The sequence below is a fragment of the Equus quagga genome, chromosome 19 (genome assembly GCF_021613505.1).
Source record: "Equus quagga isolate Etosha38 chromosome 19, UCLA_HA_Equagga_1.0, whole genome shotgun sequence".
In the NCBI taxonomy this organism is placed as follows: domain Eukaryota; kingdom Metazoa; phylum Chordata; class Mammalia; order Perissodactyla; family Equidae; genus Equus; species Equus quagga.
The window spans coordinates 28,192,958-28,209,757 of NC_060285.1; the positions used below are offsets into that span (position 1 = coordinate 28,192,958).

The 16,800-nt window shown below is 42.2% G+C and overlaps 1 long non-coding RNA gene across 1 annotated transcript; it reads left to right on the forward strand.

Annotated features, from left to right (window-relative positions):
* Positions 1–3,661: 3,661 nt before the first annotated feature.
* LOC124230481 (uncharacterized) lies at positions 3,662–10,522 on the forward strand. The gene is made up of 3 exons (XR_006886191.1): positions 3,662–3,738; positions 9,500–9,635; positions 9,760–10,522. It is a non-coding gene; the product is annotated as an uncharacterized LOC124230481 (long non-coding RNA).
* The last annotated feature ends 6,278 nt before the right edge of the window (positions 10,523–16,800 follow it).

The following is a 16,800-nucleotide window of genomic DNA, read 5'->3' on the forward strand; positions in this document are numbered from 1 at the left end:
TGCTGATATCCCCATTTTACAGACGAAAAAATCTCAAGCTTTGGATTAAGTACAACAACTTGCACAAGGGAGACGTAGTTAGCAAGTGTCAGACCTGAGGTTCAAACGCAGGGCTCTTTAGCTCTGAGTCTTTACAGGAACCACTATACCAAACTGCCTTTCAAAAACATGCACTGCAAGCTGGGAAACTATTGAAGAGGGAGAGAAAGAGGCAGAAACTTTTTTAGAAAAGAAAGGAAAAGAAATGAAAAAGTTTCTTATTTGTGCATAGCATGGGGGTGATGGTGGGGAGCACGGAAGGCTGGCTGTTTAGAATTGTTAAAACCTAGGGGCAGGCAAGGCAGAGAACACCCTGGCTTACAGAGGGCTAATTTAATACAGGAAAGCATGTTCTCTAGTTCCCGTTTCCAATCAGGGTTACAGGCAATGCCATGTTTAAAAACCAGCTGAATCTGCTGCAAACTCTATGTCTAATCGCCAAGAAGTCACTGAGCTGACATACAATCCCCTTTATCAATTGGTGGTCATTATTGATTTGGACAAGATATTGACTTCTCCCTTTTAGCAAAGAAAGTGTAAAATTCTGGTCTCCTAACAAATAAAACTCCATAAACTTTCTCTTGATCTTTTGCTAAGTGGAAAAATGAGGAGAAATATGATGACAGAGACCTACTTCTTCATGTTTACACATCCTCCACCGCATGCTAAGACCATATTTTATTCCCTTTTATGTGTTTTTCAAATTCTATAATGAATATCTATATGATTATAATTAGTAGATACCCATTTCAAAATCTCTGTTGATGTGTATTTTGTTGTTAATGCCATGGAGTCGATTCTGACTCCTATCGCCCCTGTGCACAGCAGCGCAGAACCCTGCCTGGTCTGTTTGCACCATCCTCTCACCTTGCCATGCTCTATCAGACAGGGCTCTGCTGCCATTCACAGGCTTTTCATGGCCAGTTTTTTGGAAGTGGGAGGCCAGGTCCTTCTTCCTAGTCTGTCTCTGTCTGGAAGCTCCACTGAAACCTGTCCACCATGGGTGACTCTGCTGGTATTTGAAATAGTGATGGCATAGCTTTCGGCATCACAGCAACACGCAGCTGCCACAGTATGGAAACTGGCAGAGGAGTTTCCTGATCAGGAGACAAACCCGGGCCACAGAAGGGAGGGCCAGATTTTAACCACTAGACCACCAGGATTTGTATTAGTTTATCAAAATTAATGAAGATAATGTGCACTTGACATTTGATTGCTTTATTGATATATACCCTCTTCAGATCAAAGACCTTCAGACCAACAGGCTGATTAAACAGCCTGTTAGACTAACACCATGAGCACCAGGACCTGCTCCCTGACCTTCACAAGGTGATTATTTCGTGTGTCCAAAGGATAACTATGGTTGCAACCTCTTGGCTGTATCATTGATGAAGCTCCCGATATTTTCCAGAGCTGAGATTTCAGAGCTTCTACAGCTGAGAGTTGGCCGGCTGGCTGGAACAGAATCCCTAAGAGAGGCATAGGGGAAATCACCAGAGACCGTGGTCACTGGTCAACAGATACTCAGAAACCTATGGAAAATGACATTTCATTTTACCTTTGAAGTTCCTGTCAAGATCATTCACTTTTGTGACCACGGCACTGAGATTTTTTGTAATTTCCCATAGCTTAAGGGCTTTTCATGGTACATTAAGTATCTATGGTGTTTAAAAAGCATTACAGCCTATTAAATCTAAGACCCACTGAATAGGAAGCTCGAAAGGCTCAAAAGGGTAACTCACAAGAAGAGTTTTCTATAAGGTTATTCCTCGGTAAAAGAGAAAAAAGCATATGCCCGTTATGAAGAGAGCAGGAATTTGGGCCCTTGTGGTCATTGATAAGTGGAATATAAAGGGGAGAAAATTCAACTACCTCTACCCAATTTCCTCTGTTGTGTGTTTTTGGCTTCTTATAGCAAATGTGTCTGTGGCGTTACATATTCAAGATGTTAGGAGTCATTGCCTTAGAATTCATGACTTCTTACTTTCCATGCCAAAGCCTGACCACACCTGAGTGTCCATACCGAGAAAGAGACCTTCTCATTGCAATAAAAACAGCTTCAGCTGGGGACTGCTTGATTTTTCTTGGCTTTGGTCTTATGAAATGACTCATTCAACACTTATAAAAACTCCCCATATTGGATAAATAAAATACACCTGAAACACTAATTGCCAATAAGTAATTGCACTAACTAATCCTTACTCACTTGAGATAGAAGGATTGCAACATTGTAGCCTCTGAAATGAAGCTACCTCCTTTTTTTTTTTTTTTTTGGTGAGGAAGATTATTGCTGAGCTAACATCTGTGCCAATATGTCTCTATTTTATATGTGGGATGCCACCGCAGCATGGCTTGATGAGCAATGTGTAGGTCTGTGCCAGGGGTCTGAACCTGTGAACCCCAGGCTGCCCAAGCAGAGCATATGAACTTAACCAGTACACCACCAAGCCAGCCTCTTTTTTTAAAAAATGAACCCTTGGAAAATCACCGTTTGACTTCTGGACACAGTGTTTCAGACTTCAGTGTTAATTTTATTAGGCAGTATAATCATAAAGTCGCTTGAATCATCATGTAACTATTTGTGCTTCTGGACCTTACTAGTCATGCCTCTAAGAACTGAATGCTCAAATCATCATTCCAACAAAGAGAGAATTAATCAACCCAACATTATTCAGATGCCAAAGTAACTCGCTGGAGGGATTCTCATTTTTAAAAATGTAATCTTAAAATAAAGAAAAAGGAAATCGAAATTTTTGGAGGCTTCTTATAACAATGATGAGTTGGTATCTTTGGTAATGCAAAAGGAAGTAGAGAGCCACATTTTGTGGAATCTTCTACCAATTAGAGTCTACAGGATGAGGGCAAATTTCCCAGTTCCTCCAGGGCTTCCTTATCTTCTTTAGCAAAATTGAACTAGTTCTACTGAGAGATCCCACCATATGCTATGGAGAATAATTTATGTACAGTTTAAAAACAAAAAGAGTAAAACGTTCAGGGTATACACCCAAATATCTACAGTGTCACAACACTATACAAAAATCTACAGTACCCATCCTCTCCCCCTTTTTAAATCCTGCTTATTACTTTTTCTCGTCTAAATGGTACTCATACTCCTTTATATGAAAACTTTCTTTCTTAGGTTACAATTTCATATTCATCTAACAAACATTTAATGAGTACATAATTTGTGCCTAGTGTTATGTTGTGTAGAGGATGATGAACATGGTTCAGGATTCAAATTGCTCGTGGGTTAGTTGAGGAGATAGAAATATAAGCCAATAATTATAACTGTGAAAGTGTTATAAGAGTATAAAGTTTTATGGGCTTCCAGAAGAAGGAAGGTACGATTTGGGCCTCTCTCGTGCTCTATTGTGTATACTCCATCCTGGCTCTCATCCTCACTACTCCTCCAACTGTTCTCATCAAAGTCAACAATGACTCCCATGTTGCTAAATCTGGGTCATGTCCTAGTCCTCATCTTGCTCAATATGTTAGCAATATTTCACACAGTTGTTCATTTCCTCCTTCTTGAAAGACTTTCTTCACTGGCTCATGGGAGGTCACTCTTACTTCATTTCCTGTCTCACTGGCCACTCCTTTGAAGTCTTCTCTGTTGGCTCTTCTTCATCTTCCCAACTTCTAAACATTTGGAGTGCTCCAAAACTCAGTCGCTGATCTTGATGCTCCTCTCACTTCTCTGTAAGTGATCCGACTGCATTTCAGGGCTTTATATATTGTCTATTGCAGATAACTCCCAAATACCTCCCTCTACCCCTGACGCTCCCTCTGAACTCCAAAGCATTTTTTTATCCAACTGCCTACTTAACATTTCCACTTAGTGGTCCAACAGGCATCTCACACACAACATTATTAAAAAAAAGTCTTGATTATTCCCACCCAATCTGTTCCTCCTACAGTCTTTACCATCTCAATAAATGGGAACTGCATCCTTCCAGTTGCTTGGGTCAAAATTCTTGGCACTATCCTTAACTATTTCCTCTACTCCCTACCTTCTAGCTTTGCCTTCAATATATATTCAGAATCCTGCAACGTTTAACACCTCCACTCTTAGCACCCTGGACAACATTTGTCTCCTGGATTATTACAATAGCCTCTTATCAAGTCACTCTGCTTAATTCTTGACTCCCTACACTCTATACTACACATGCCTGTCAGAGTGATCTTATTAAATTGTAAAGCAGATCACATCACTCTTTTGTTCTCTACCCTTCGGTGATTTCCAATCTTATTTAGAATAAATATCCAAGTCCTTCCCACTGCCTACCAGGACCTAGAAAATCTTGTCCACACTACTGCTCTGATCTCATACCCCACCATTCTTTTCACTCTAACCACACTGGCCTCCTATCACTTCCTCCAATATATCAGGAGTGCTCTGCCTTGGGCACCTCGCACTTGCTATTCCCTCTGCCTAGAATGCTTTCCCTGCTGCCTGGTATCCACATAGATTGAACTCGTGCTTTGTTTTCATCTCTGCTCCCATATCACCTCATCAAAGTGGCCTTCCTTGACCACTCTATTTAAAACAACATCATCATCCCCTTACCTTGCCTTATTTTTCTTTATCCTATTTCCAACTGGCATGTATGTATTTGTTGGCTACCTTTTTATTATCTGTTTGTTTCTACTAGAACCTAAATTCTATCACAGTAAAAATCTTGTCTGTTTTTTCACTCCTGCATCTCTAGATCCTAGGACAGTATCTAGCACATAATAGTCTTCCAATAAATAATGAATTGTGATGAATTAATTTATTTGAGCTCGAAGGAAAGGACAAAGTCTCCCAGGCAGAAGAAACCAGCACCTACAAAGAAATAAATTTGGTCTATCTGAAACAGGAGTTGGCAAACTACAGCCTGGGGACCAAATCTAGCCTACCCTTTGTTTTTGTTAGGAAGTTTTATTGAAATATAGCCATGCTCATTTATTCAAGTTATTATTTATGACTGCCTTTGTTCTACAAGAGCAGAGTTGAATAGTTGTGACAGAGACCATATGGCCGCCGAGCCTAAAATATTTACTCTCTGGCTCTTTACAGAAAAAGTTGGCCAGCTCTTGGTCTGGAGTTGAGTGGAAGAATGGGTGAGGGCAAGCTGGAAGGGATATATATGAGTTTGGATGTCATATATATGCCAAGAGAGAGTGAGACAACGGATGCTTTTAGGCCAGAGAGTCCCTGAAAGGCAGGAACTATGTCTAATATAATTTGAGCACAAAAAGAGTCCTTAATATTTAAACCAGTTATCCCAGTGGCAGCTGCTGCCAAGACTCCAGCCTTAACGTCACTGCCATGTCTGGGGTTAGCTCTGGATATAGGAACCAAAACATAGTGAATAGTCATTTACTTCCCCCCCCTCCTGTACTAGTTGTTGGTTTCGAAATTCTCCCTCTCCTACAGTGAGTCTGGTACACACTGCCCCAGCAGAGTCCATTCCAGCCTCTAGATATCTGGCCTGAGCTCATCTCAAGATCCAGGAAACACGAGGTTGGTTCTAGGGTCATCCAGAGATTTGAGTCTCCTCAGATTTTTTGGTCCTACTTTAGGAAGCTTCTGGAACTTCAGAAACTTCTGAATCATTTCTATATAGGGTGACAAGCAAAACTCTAAATTTCCAGTGGTTTGACAGCTCATCAGGCCTTTTCCAAGGTCTCTAAACCATGTGGAACAGTTAGACTTCGCCACCGGGTCAGGTCAAAAGATTGCTGATCATCTTGCTTGGGATGCAAGCAAGATTGGATTTCACAAGAAAGCAGCCTTTCCCCTGCTGTCTTTGGTTCTTAGGATTTTAGTTCCAGCCAGACTCTAAGGAAGGGCAGGAGTAAAGTTTGAAGAAAAAAAAAGGGGAACAAATGTGTTCTGAATTTCACAGAACAAAGTGGAGCACTGGTTTGTGGTTGTGCTTGGGCATGGACGCCCCCACCCCTCTTCCCTCTGAGAATGCAGTGGTGAAGTCTGGTCTGCTCCAGTAAAGCTGCAGCATTTGGGTTTAATTTGATGGATCCCAATGTGCCTGCTTTGGTTTGAGACTCAGTTCTGGCCTGACTTTTTTTGCCCATCCTTCAAGAGTGTATAAGTGGTAAGCCAAGTTTCCACTTGTATATACTGAGTCATTCAACTAGAAGTCCATTGCCCTTACAACAGCTCATGTTGTTTACTGGCTTCTGCCTTTAAAAATTCAAAGTATGAGTTAACTGAAAATTGATAGGTTATCATTTGAAGGAGGAAGTGGCAAGTTCCAAACAGACAATAGTCTAGCAACAAGCAAAAGAAACAGAACTTTGATTTGTACTGTAGGCTTTAGGATCCACCCTTCTCTTGGCTTTCCAGCAGATGAGAAGGACCTCTTGTTTTGGTTTAATCCAATACTTCAATTTTTAGGAAGCAGCCAGATCAAGCTTTTTAGGCATTGTCCACCTGGGACGTGCTGAATTCATTGCAAGCTTCATTTTGTAGGAGTTGGTATCAGTCTATGGGGTGCTAGCTCAGCCCTTTGGAAAGTCACAGACGGAGGTGGCTCCAATGATTACATTAAGACCGTGGATACACACTGGCCTTGGGGATTTGGAGTGGAGCTTAATCAAATCTGGATTTGACATGTCACAGCCCACATCAAGGATTTCTACAAAGGAACATCAGAGCATTGCCCTCTCTGCTCTGGTTCTTAGCTCCTCCTCCTGAGTACCTGAACAGGCCTTGTGCTAATCTTGTTGATTCTTTGGCTGCATCTTGGTCCTGCTGCACAGCACTTGGGTCTTTTATGGGCCATAGCTTCTTCCAGTCAATGAAAAACCATTTATTTAGTATCTACCATGCTCCAGGGCACTGGGCTAGGATCTGGGATAAATATGATGGTGAACAAGATAGACTGGACCCTGAGGTGCATTCACAAATGTTACATATAGTTGGAGCTACAGAAGCCCAACTGTGGCCCAAAAGGGATGGACTATTGTTATTCATCCATTCCCTACCATGTACTAAAAGTTGATGCCTGCCTTTGAGGAGTTTAAAGTCCAGTCCAGTGGTTCTCAAACTATAGTCATCTAAGGAGCCCCACAGATGTCTGTTTAAATGGGAACAAGGTATCTGCACTTTTCATTGGCAGATATTTTCGAAGCAATTGTTCTTTGGACCATACTTTGAGAAATACTGATAACAGTAGCAGTGATGCACACACACAGATGTTAAAACAGCATCAGAAATGCTGCACCTGTCACAGTGGAGGCTCAAAGGTGGAAGAGCTCATCTCTGTTTGGGAGGCCAGAGGAGGCTTGCAAGATGAAGACCCAGATCTTTTAGAATGATTTAGGGTTTTACCAGGCAGAGAATGCCACAGGGGGAACACATGAGGGGGAGAGAGAATTCCAGGTAGGGAGGAGAGCAGGTGGAGGACGCCAAGGTGGAGAGAGCATACCTGTTCAGGTGCACTGTGAATGCAGAGCTGAGAGGGAGAGTGACAGAATACAATGTGGGAAAAGTAAGCTGGAGGTAGGGCATGGAGGATCTTGAAAGCCAACATAGGACTGAGAAACCATTAGTGAGAAATCATTTTGTAGCAGGGGAATAACGTGATCAAATTTGCATTTTTAGATGGATTACTCAGGTGGCAGTGTGGTGTTGGATAGGAAATAAACAATAAAGGAGGCAGGGAGTAGTTAGTATAGTTAAGTATAAAAGTAATAGGTTTGTTGTTAGGACATATGTGTAAAGCATTCCTTGGTTGTAAAGATATGTATGGAAAGAAAGTTGAACCAGCAGCCACAGGAAGAGCAGGAAACACAGAGGAGCTGGGCTCCAGAACCTTCGCCTGGAGCTCCACCATTAGCTGTAAGCAGGCTCTCTCCCTGTACCTGCTTCTCACCTTTCTGTCCATTCATTCACTTCCCCACACCTTCTTCCAACTTAAAATTTCTGCTCTGTTAGGAAAAGATGAAGGTTGAACATATATGACAGAACAGAGTAAGTGTAGGAAGACCCCTTCTCCTCCCCTCTCATCAAGGCTGCCCTTTCACTTAGGGGGTGGCTTTGAACAAGGCCTTTTGCACACCAGGGAGCCATTTGTTAGGGGACGTTGAATTTATTTATACAATGACAGTCATTGGCTGTTTTGAAAAAATTATCTTTTTTCTAATGGAAAAGCTTAAAAGTGTTGAATTAATGCCAAAGAATTGATTTTGTGAGCCACAGCTGGAAAGGAGTATGACGATGCATAAGTGTAGGCTCTTTAGGTCTCTAGCAAGACTTCGTCGATTCAGAATGATTGGGATAAAACGACTAGCATAAATACATGACTGGTCTGAATGTGGACCGTTATAAAGCATCCAATTTTATTTTTAAGTGTAAGAATTCAAACTTAGTTCCTGTTACAATTACATCCTTGAGAGTCTGCTTAAATAATTTATTTAGCGTGATTTGTAATGGCTATATGGATTTCTTTTTGTGTAAATAGTCCTTCTGCTTTTTTTTAAATTCTGTATTATTCTACACAACTTTTTTTTTTTTGAGGAAGATTAGCCCTGAGCTAACTACTGCCAGTCCTCCTCTTTTTGCTTAGGAAGGCTGGCCCTGAGCTAACATCTGTGCCCATCTACCTCTACTTTATACGTGGGACGCCTACCACAGCATGGCTTTTGCCAAGCGGTACCATGTCCGCACCCAGTATCTGAACCGGTGAACCCCGGGCTGCCAAGAAGTGGAACGTGTGCACTTAACCGCTGTGCCACCAGGCTGGCCCCACTACACAACTTTAACATTCTCCTTGCCGAAGGCTAATATATCATTCATTTCTTTGGAAAATCCATTGCCTCATGAAGTAAAGATAAATTTAAAACTCTGCCCTAGCATTGACTGTTTCAGATGAAAAATCTCACTAAAAATCTCAAGATTGAGAAGAGCATATTTTGGCAACCAGAATTCATAAAAATCAGAATAAATGAGGTTTTTCTGTATTAGTCACAGCTTCTTTCCAGAGGTCATTATCCTTGTCTCTAAGACTCTAGGTCTGCTTTGGAATCAGTTTCCAAAAGCCTTTAGCTCTGCAAACATCCAAAAGTCATGAAAAATTCTCATTAGCCCATTGGCAGTGTTCCTTGTAAACACCAGCTTCCACTCCTTCCCACAAGGCTGGGCTGAGAGAACTCAGGGAGCTGCCTCCAGCAAATACATACCCAGCATCCTCACCACACACACGGCCCCATGAAAAACAAGCAAAAATGGGGCCGGCAGGAGAGGCAGACACAGAGATGTCTATCCATTTCGGGGACGCCTTTGGCCCATTCTGGATTCCTCTGCGGCAAGCACTGACTTGCAAGCATTGGAAGGAATTGGTTGTGAAGGTTTTACCAATTAGCAGGGAGCCGAGCCTCCTCCTCTTGGCTGCTCCATGTGGAGCTGGTTGCCCTGTGGTTCTGGATACTTTTTCTTTTTCTTTTTCTGTCGCAGCTTCTGGGGAGGTGGGCCTAGTCTCTGCGCAGCTGACATGAGGCAGAGGGGGATGTACCCAACCATCTACAAGCAGCGTCCACTTAAGGTCTTCTAAACCATCTCTGACAAGCTTCAAGGGAGGCCCATGCCTATGGTGTGTATCAGTTTGAGTGAGTAAATTGACGTCCTTAGGGATTTTATCAACTTTGCTCATAGTTCCTCTTGACGTGAATCTCTCAAGGCCTAAAAGTCTTGATTACTCTGTTCTGTCCTCACAGGAATATCTCTTCATCCACTCCATGGGTTCAGCAGCTCTTTTCTGGACTTTGCAGCTCTATCCTGTCTCTTTTGAGAATTAATCGAGGGAGCAATATACTATAATGGATAACTTCAGGATCCTTGCAGTTTGCAAGTCCAGAGACCAAGCACAGGCTCTGCCGTGGAATTGCTCTGTGACCCGGGCCAATGTGCTTCACTTTCCTGAGCCTATTTCCTCATCAGGAAAATCAGAAGAGCAATAGCATACTCTTTATCAGGTTGTTATAAGAACTAAACAAATGAAGACTTGTACCTGTTAGAACAGCAGCGGGTCCATACAAACATCAACATGATTATCCAGAAACACAAACACAACCAGATGATTGAGTTTTTCTCTTCTTTACATGAACGTTTGGCAACCACCATCTCTGTGTTTGATAGGAATACAATCCCAGGATTTTTCTGACCCTAAGTAAAGTGCAGTTGATTCCATCTAGCCTTAAAAAAAAAATTGTTCTAATGTGTTGACCTTGCATGTGCCATATGTAAGACCACATAATGCATCTTACTGGAAGCCACGTTCATTATTTATCATTTGTTCAATGCCCACTCTTGACCGGGCACTATGTTAGGTAGTGATAGCTCAAAGAAGAACAAACCAAAGCCTTTATCCTCAGAAACCTTACAGTGTTCTTCCTAGTATGCGCATCGTTACTGTAAGCATTGCCCTCTGTATCAGTCAGTGTTTAAGTACTGTAACAAACAGTCCCAATGTCTCAGTGGCTCAATAAAGGTTTATTTCTTATTCACATTGTATTAGTTGTCTATTGCTTTGTAGCAAATGATCCCAAAACTTAGCAGTTTAAAACAACAAGCATTTATTATCTCACAGTTTCAGAGAGTTGAGGATCCAGGAGTAGCTTAGCTGGGTGGTTCTAGCGTGGTGTCTCTCACAAAGCTGTATTCGAACTACCTGCTGGAGTTACAGTCATTTGAAGGATCAGCTGGAGCTGGAGAATTCTTTTCCTAGCTCACTCATCTGATTTGTGAGGATTTGCAAGAAGGAGGTCTTCGTTCCTTCCAATGTGGGCCTCCCCACAGGCTGCCTAAGGGACCTCAAGACATGGCAGCTGGCTTCCCCCAGAGAGAGTGATAAGAAAGAGAAAGAGAATGAACAACAAAGCATCCAAGACAGAAGCTACAGTCTTTTATAACCTCATCTAAGAAGTGAAACACCATCACTTCCGCCATATGCTATTGGTCCCGCAGACCGATGCTGGTACCATGGGGTAGCTGACTGTGCGAGGGTATGAATACCAGGAGATGCGACCAGTGGAGGCTGGCTACCATATGATGAACATGTGTCATAGTCTATTGTGAGTCATTGGTCAGAGGAGATGGATGGGGGCAGAGAGACTGCTCTATATGGTTTTTCCCAGGACCCAACCTCCTTCCATTCAGAGGCTCCTCCTTATGCCCTTGGCGCTCTCCACCTGATCCTCTGCATCATGCCAGGAGGTCAGGAGCAAGGAAAGAGCACCAGGGTAGGGGACTGCCCAGGAGATCCTAGTGGGCACACTTGGACAGTGTGCATTACTTTGGCCCACATTCCATCAACCCGAAATCAGCTAATTGCAGGGGAGGCTGGGAAATGTGTTCTATCTGTGACCCCGGATTAAAACAGAATGGGACTTGGTGAGTGTATAGAAGACACTCTGCCACACCCTGTCTTTGAAAAGAGATTGTACATTTAAACAGCTTAATTTTTTGAAAAAGCAGTCTATTCAGTTTTAATACAACAAAAAATATGATTGCCTGTCACTGTGCAATAAAGCAACTGATTGATTGCATATTTTCACCTTTTCAATGCATTGTAAATGCAGCCCCTGTTGAAGGGGCCCATAAGCAGGTGGTGGAGAGCAGTTCCTGAACCAGTAAGTCTGCTGCTTTTTCAGGAATACTATTAGGATGCTGGCAGAAACAAATCTTGCCTTGTTTCCCAAGTGGGGAAAGAAGAAAGTCTTTGTTCCCAAGCAAAGGAAAATACAAATCACAAGACTAAAATTATGAATGCAAAACAATATATTAAAATGTGGCTTGTGTATAGTATTTGCATGCATTTTAATATGCATCTGTCATTCCCTTTGCTAAATTCAGCAGGCGCTGAAAATATTAAACAACCGAGTACAATTAATAATTAGAGGAATTGTTTTGGAATATATGTTAACCCATTAATGTTCCTATTGCCAAACCTCTTGGTATTTATGGGATTTGAGATGTCAAGTCAGATCTCAGATCTCTTAGGCCTAAGAAGATGTCACAAAAATATGTTTCGTAAACCGAGGTGATAACACTCAAATGATTGTAACATGACTAAAACCATTCCTAGGACAGAAAAATCACATCCACATTTGAAAGCTGGAAAAGGCTTTTGAGATTCTTTGGATTAGATATTCCCATCTCTCCTACTCATGCTGAAATCTAGCCGTATTTATTTCCCAAAAATCCATGAGAAATTTAAGACCACTTTTTCCAAAACCCCAATTTCCTGAGCCTTCTGCTCCAGTTATCTTTGCGGCTGAAGTTTTCAGAATCGGTTTTGCCCTTTGCTGGGGTTTATTTGCCTGGCTTTCTGTTACAGCAGATCCCAAAAAAGAGAAATCATTTTTAGGGCAGTTTTGCAAAAATGAACCAAATTTCAACCACACTTTAGAATGCTCGCTGTCTGCCCATTGAAGCTTCTGGACCAGAGAAGAATATATTTCATGAGAACCCAGCTCTATGTCATAAACTTGAAATACATCAAGCTCTTTGTTGTTAATTGGCACTTACCTCACCTGAAGGCCTTTGCCAAGAAGAGCAGAGGGTTTTAATGGGGAAGGAAGAAAGGAAAGAGCCTGGAGCGCTGGAAAATAGTCCCAGCCACATGTGATTTTTAGCTGGGGGGGCTTTCCACCCCCTAGTATGCTAGGGCAACAAAGTGGCCTATGTGCTTTCTCAAACCTCGCTGTTTGTTTGGGGGGTAATGCTCAGACTGAGGCCAGAGTGATAGCTGCTTCGCGTAATTACGAAGACAGCTTGAAAACTATGCCTCTCTTTGTTTCGGCCTCCAGATGACGGCTGTCTAACCGCTGTTTGTGCCAGTTTTATTTCAAAGCGCTTTTCTTTCCTTATTTCAAAGGTCATTGTGTTTACTGGTAGCCAAAAAGAGCCTGTGTGTGAGAGAAAGAAACACATGTGTCTGAGTGGCAGAGCTAGATGAGGAGTCAGACCGGGATTCCAGTCCTAGATTGGCTCCTCGATAAGTGAGAGAACAGAAATTATTTGACCTCTCCTTCTTCATTACCATCGAAAGGAGAGCCAGTAAATGGTATCAATGGTCTCTTTTAGGTAAAAAAGAAAGAAAGAAAGAAATTCTAGAAGTCTGGGTCAGGAAGAAGAAATGTAGGTATTTCCAGTACAGAAACATTATCAAATAGGCAGCCAAGAAAATGTCCACTTCGTCTTCACAAAATGGAAATATTTCCCCCTTCAAAGAAAGTGGGCTGGATGTTCTGGCCACCCTTGGAAACCTTGAGATTGTTTTTGGTCAAGGAATATTAGCACAGGGAAATAAAGAAAACCCCAAACACTTTCTCAGGAGTCGCAGTTGGCTTTCTGACATCATTACTTAGAACATCAAAGGCTGCTCAGACTGTGTTACCTGCTCGTGCTCGTATACAAAACATTAGTGTTTCTATTATAAATATTTGAAAGCAGCATCAAATTTCAATTACATAAGATCAACATCTATTTCAAATATCCATCCTGATGAATTTTCTTAGCTGTGTTTTCTCCTATCTTCCCTCAATTTTCCATGTATTGCGCTCCTGGCGAAAGGAGATACAAAGCTCCTGAAGTGGTAGAGAGCATATGTGGTATTCTGAAAGTGAGTTTAAATCTGGATTTTACCTGGGTTCAACTCTTAGTACTGCCACTTATTAGCTGTGTGACCTTGCATAATTTACTTAACCTCTCTGTGCCTCAGTTTCCTCGTGTACTAAGGCAAGTACTCAGTTCATGGTCTTGTGAGAATTAAGTGGATTGACATGTGTGGCACATGCAGAATAGCGCCTGGCACTTAGCAAGCATTCAAATGTTAGCTAATCATGAAAAACACCCCCTTTTCTGAAATGAATTCTACATTTGGAAACATCTTCTCTTTTGTGCCACCATTTCTCTTCTTAAATCAATCCACCTACACCTGTAGAAATAAAAAAGTAAAATTGCAAATGCCAAGGCACAGTGCCTGTGTTGTAAAATGGAGGAGAAAGTAAAACAGAAAAAAAGAGAACAAATGAAATGTTTGAAATGGAATCTTCCAGTTACTGTGAATTTCCAGCCCCCTGTGAAGTAAGGGTACTCTCTACCCTGAGTCTGCACATGACAAACAGAATTCTCACTCCTTGACCAGGAAAATACAATTCTTGGCTGTGACTCAAGAAGGAGTGGAGGGGGCAGGGAGGAGGGGAGCCCAGGAAAGGGGAACGGAAGTGGATTGAAGACCTTGTCTAAGCCTTGTATTTTCGTGGCATTTAATCCATTAGCTGAATATTATTACCTCCCTTTTACAATCAAGAAAAACAGGTTCAGGGATGTTAAGTGACCTTTCAAAGTCTGTTCAGCCAGTCAGTGGTGTTTCTGGGATTGAAATCCACTTCCACTAGATGCCAAGATCTCTGCTTTTGTCTCCTTTCTCAGAAGGACCCGGCTAGGATGGGGTTCTGAGGCTCTTCTGGAGGTGCCGGCTGACCCGAGACTCCAGATGCCCCATTACTATATGCACCATATTAGTAGGAGGCTCTCGTATGTTTTCTAAGCCATTTCTACCCCGATTCAGGTGAAGTAGATTCTTGAGGGTCTTTGTCATGACCCATGTAAATTTAGGCATCAAGAAGAGAGGAACTTTTGGAAAGTAATTCCCTGTCACTGCCAAAGTCAGGGCTTCCTCCTGGGTCACAGCCTCTTCAGCAGTGGCCTGCTCTTCCTTTTCAATCTCCCCAGGATCTCTATAGAGTAGACACCAGGCATGACCTCCCATGGATGTTCACGGGAGACGGTGTCACGCACAGAATTTCTCCACCCGCACCCATCACATCAGAACCACTGAGTGAGATCCCTTGTTGTTGCACGGATGTCTACCCAGTGCAGAGGAGCATCTGTGTTACACAGAGTGATGGCAGACAGGTTAAGATAAGACACCGCTGAGAGGCTGGTGGTCAACCCTGGGATCAGTAACCACCTGAAGCCGCGGCTCCCAGAAGGCTGCCTGGATCTGGATAGTGAAGGTTCCAGAAATGAAGCACCCAGCAATAGGAGTGGCTGCAGCGGCAGCAGCAAACTTCAGCACACCTTCCTGGCCAGTATTCCTGGGTAATTTGACGCTGACTTCTGTTGGGTTTTCAATGGCAGCAATGGCATGAGCTGCCACCAGAAGCTTCTCTCAGGTTGTCGTCAGATTTATGATGCAGAAGTCATCACTTTCCCTTCATAGATGTACTGTTCCACTTGGAAGTCAAGGTTGGTGCCACCTACGTGGGCTTCTGCTACAAGGAGTTTGAGGACCTCCTCCTCCTTCATTTGTAGGACATCAAGGGCTCTGGACATATGAAAGTTACCTCTAAGTTATGATGATAACCCAGAACACCACTGTATGGACCCCTCTCTGGGTAGTGCAGGAAAGCACAAAACTTCCTCGTGGGGATAAAGAGAGCTTGGGCACACAATTTCCATCTTGGTCATGACCTTGACCCTCCTTCCTTCACGGCTTGGAGCAAGTATTGCCCATATTGATAAGAATCTGGCAAAGATGCCCAGGTTATTTTCTTCATACCTAATTATTTCATTGAATTCAACTAGGTTTTCGAAACCTGTTGTGTATGTTTAGACATACGGTGTGAGTAATTTGTGAGCATTCACCGAGAAGTCGTATCCTATCCAAATTCCTCTTAAGAAAGATGCCAGGACCTCATTCTCAATTCTGTTACTGAAGCTGTGATTTTCCCATTTTAGAGTTGAGATGCTAAAGCTAAACGGGGATATAGATTTCACTTTCAATAAAATCACTGGCTGGTAAAACCCAAATTAAAGCAGAGCGTTGGAAATCAAGCTGCCTTTTCCCATTAAAACCAACAAGAGCTGTTTCATTTTCCAAATCAAAAGTTCTAGGTACTGAAATCCTATTTGCAGGAAAAGCTAGGCATTATTAAAAATGCAGATAGTTATCATGAGCTGCCGTGTTTTCTTGTGGCTGCCAGGATGTTTTAAGGACAAAGCTAAGGACAGGTGCACACAATACATTAACATTTTAACCAAATAATAAAGAACAGAGAGAAGATGTGAGACACTCCAAAGCATTTAGGTAAGATAATTCTTCTTCTTGAGACTCATTGTTAGAAAAAAGAAAAGCTATCCATTTAACACCTCTTTTCTGACTCTCTCTTCTTCCCTACTTATATCTCTCTTCTGTCTGTAGCTCTCCATCTTAGAATAACAATAACAATAACAGTAATAATAACAACAACAAGAACGTTTGGCTCAGTGCCCCCTTTCGTCCTAATCTAAAAAAGAGATTCTTAACCTGGGCTCCATACGAAAGTTTATGTGTAGATTTCTAATGATATTTTTTCTTGGAATTAGGTCCATAGCATTCAGGGATGTGCAAAGAACTCACAACCCTCCGGAAGAAATTATGCCAAACCAAACAAAAAAACGCTGAAGAAATATATGGCACCCTCTTGGTCTGTCTTTCTTGTACTGCCATTTTGTTTCACCTGGGCTTTTGATAAAAGCTAATGAGTAGTCGAATAAAGGTTAAATTTTCTGATCAGATTAGATACGATGCTGCTCATTACTTTGGATATTGTAAAGAGATGGAATCACTCGGTTATCCTGCTAACCATTTCTGTTCAAACTCATCCTCCTTCCAAAACCATTTCCCCTCCGCCATGGTGTCACGACCTCCCCGTTCTCTTAGGCACCCTTGCTTGAGATCTAAGTTGTTTTCTGTCCCGAACTTCATC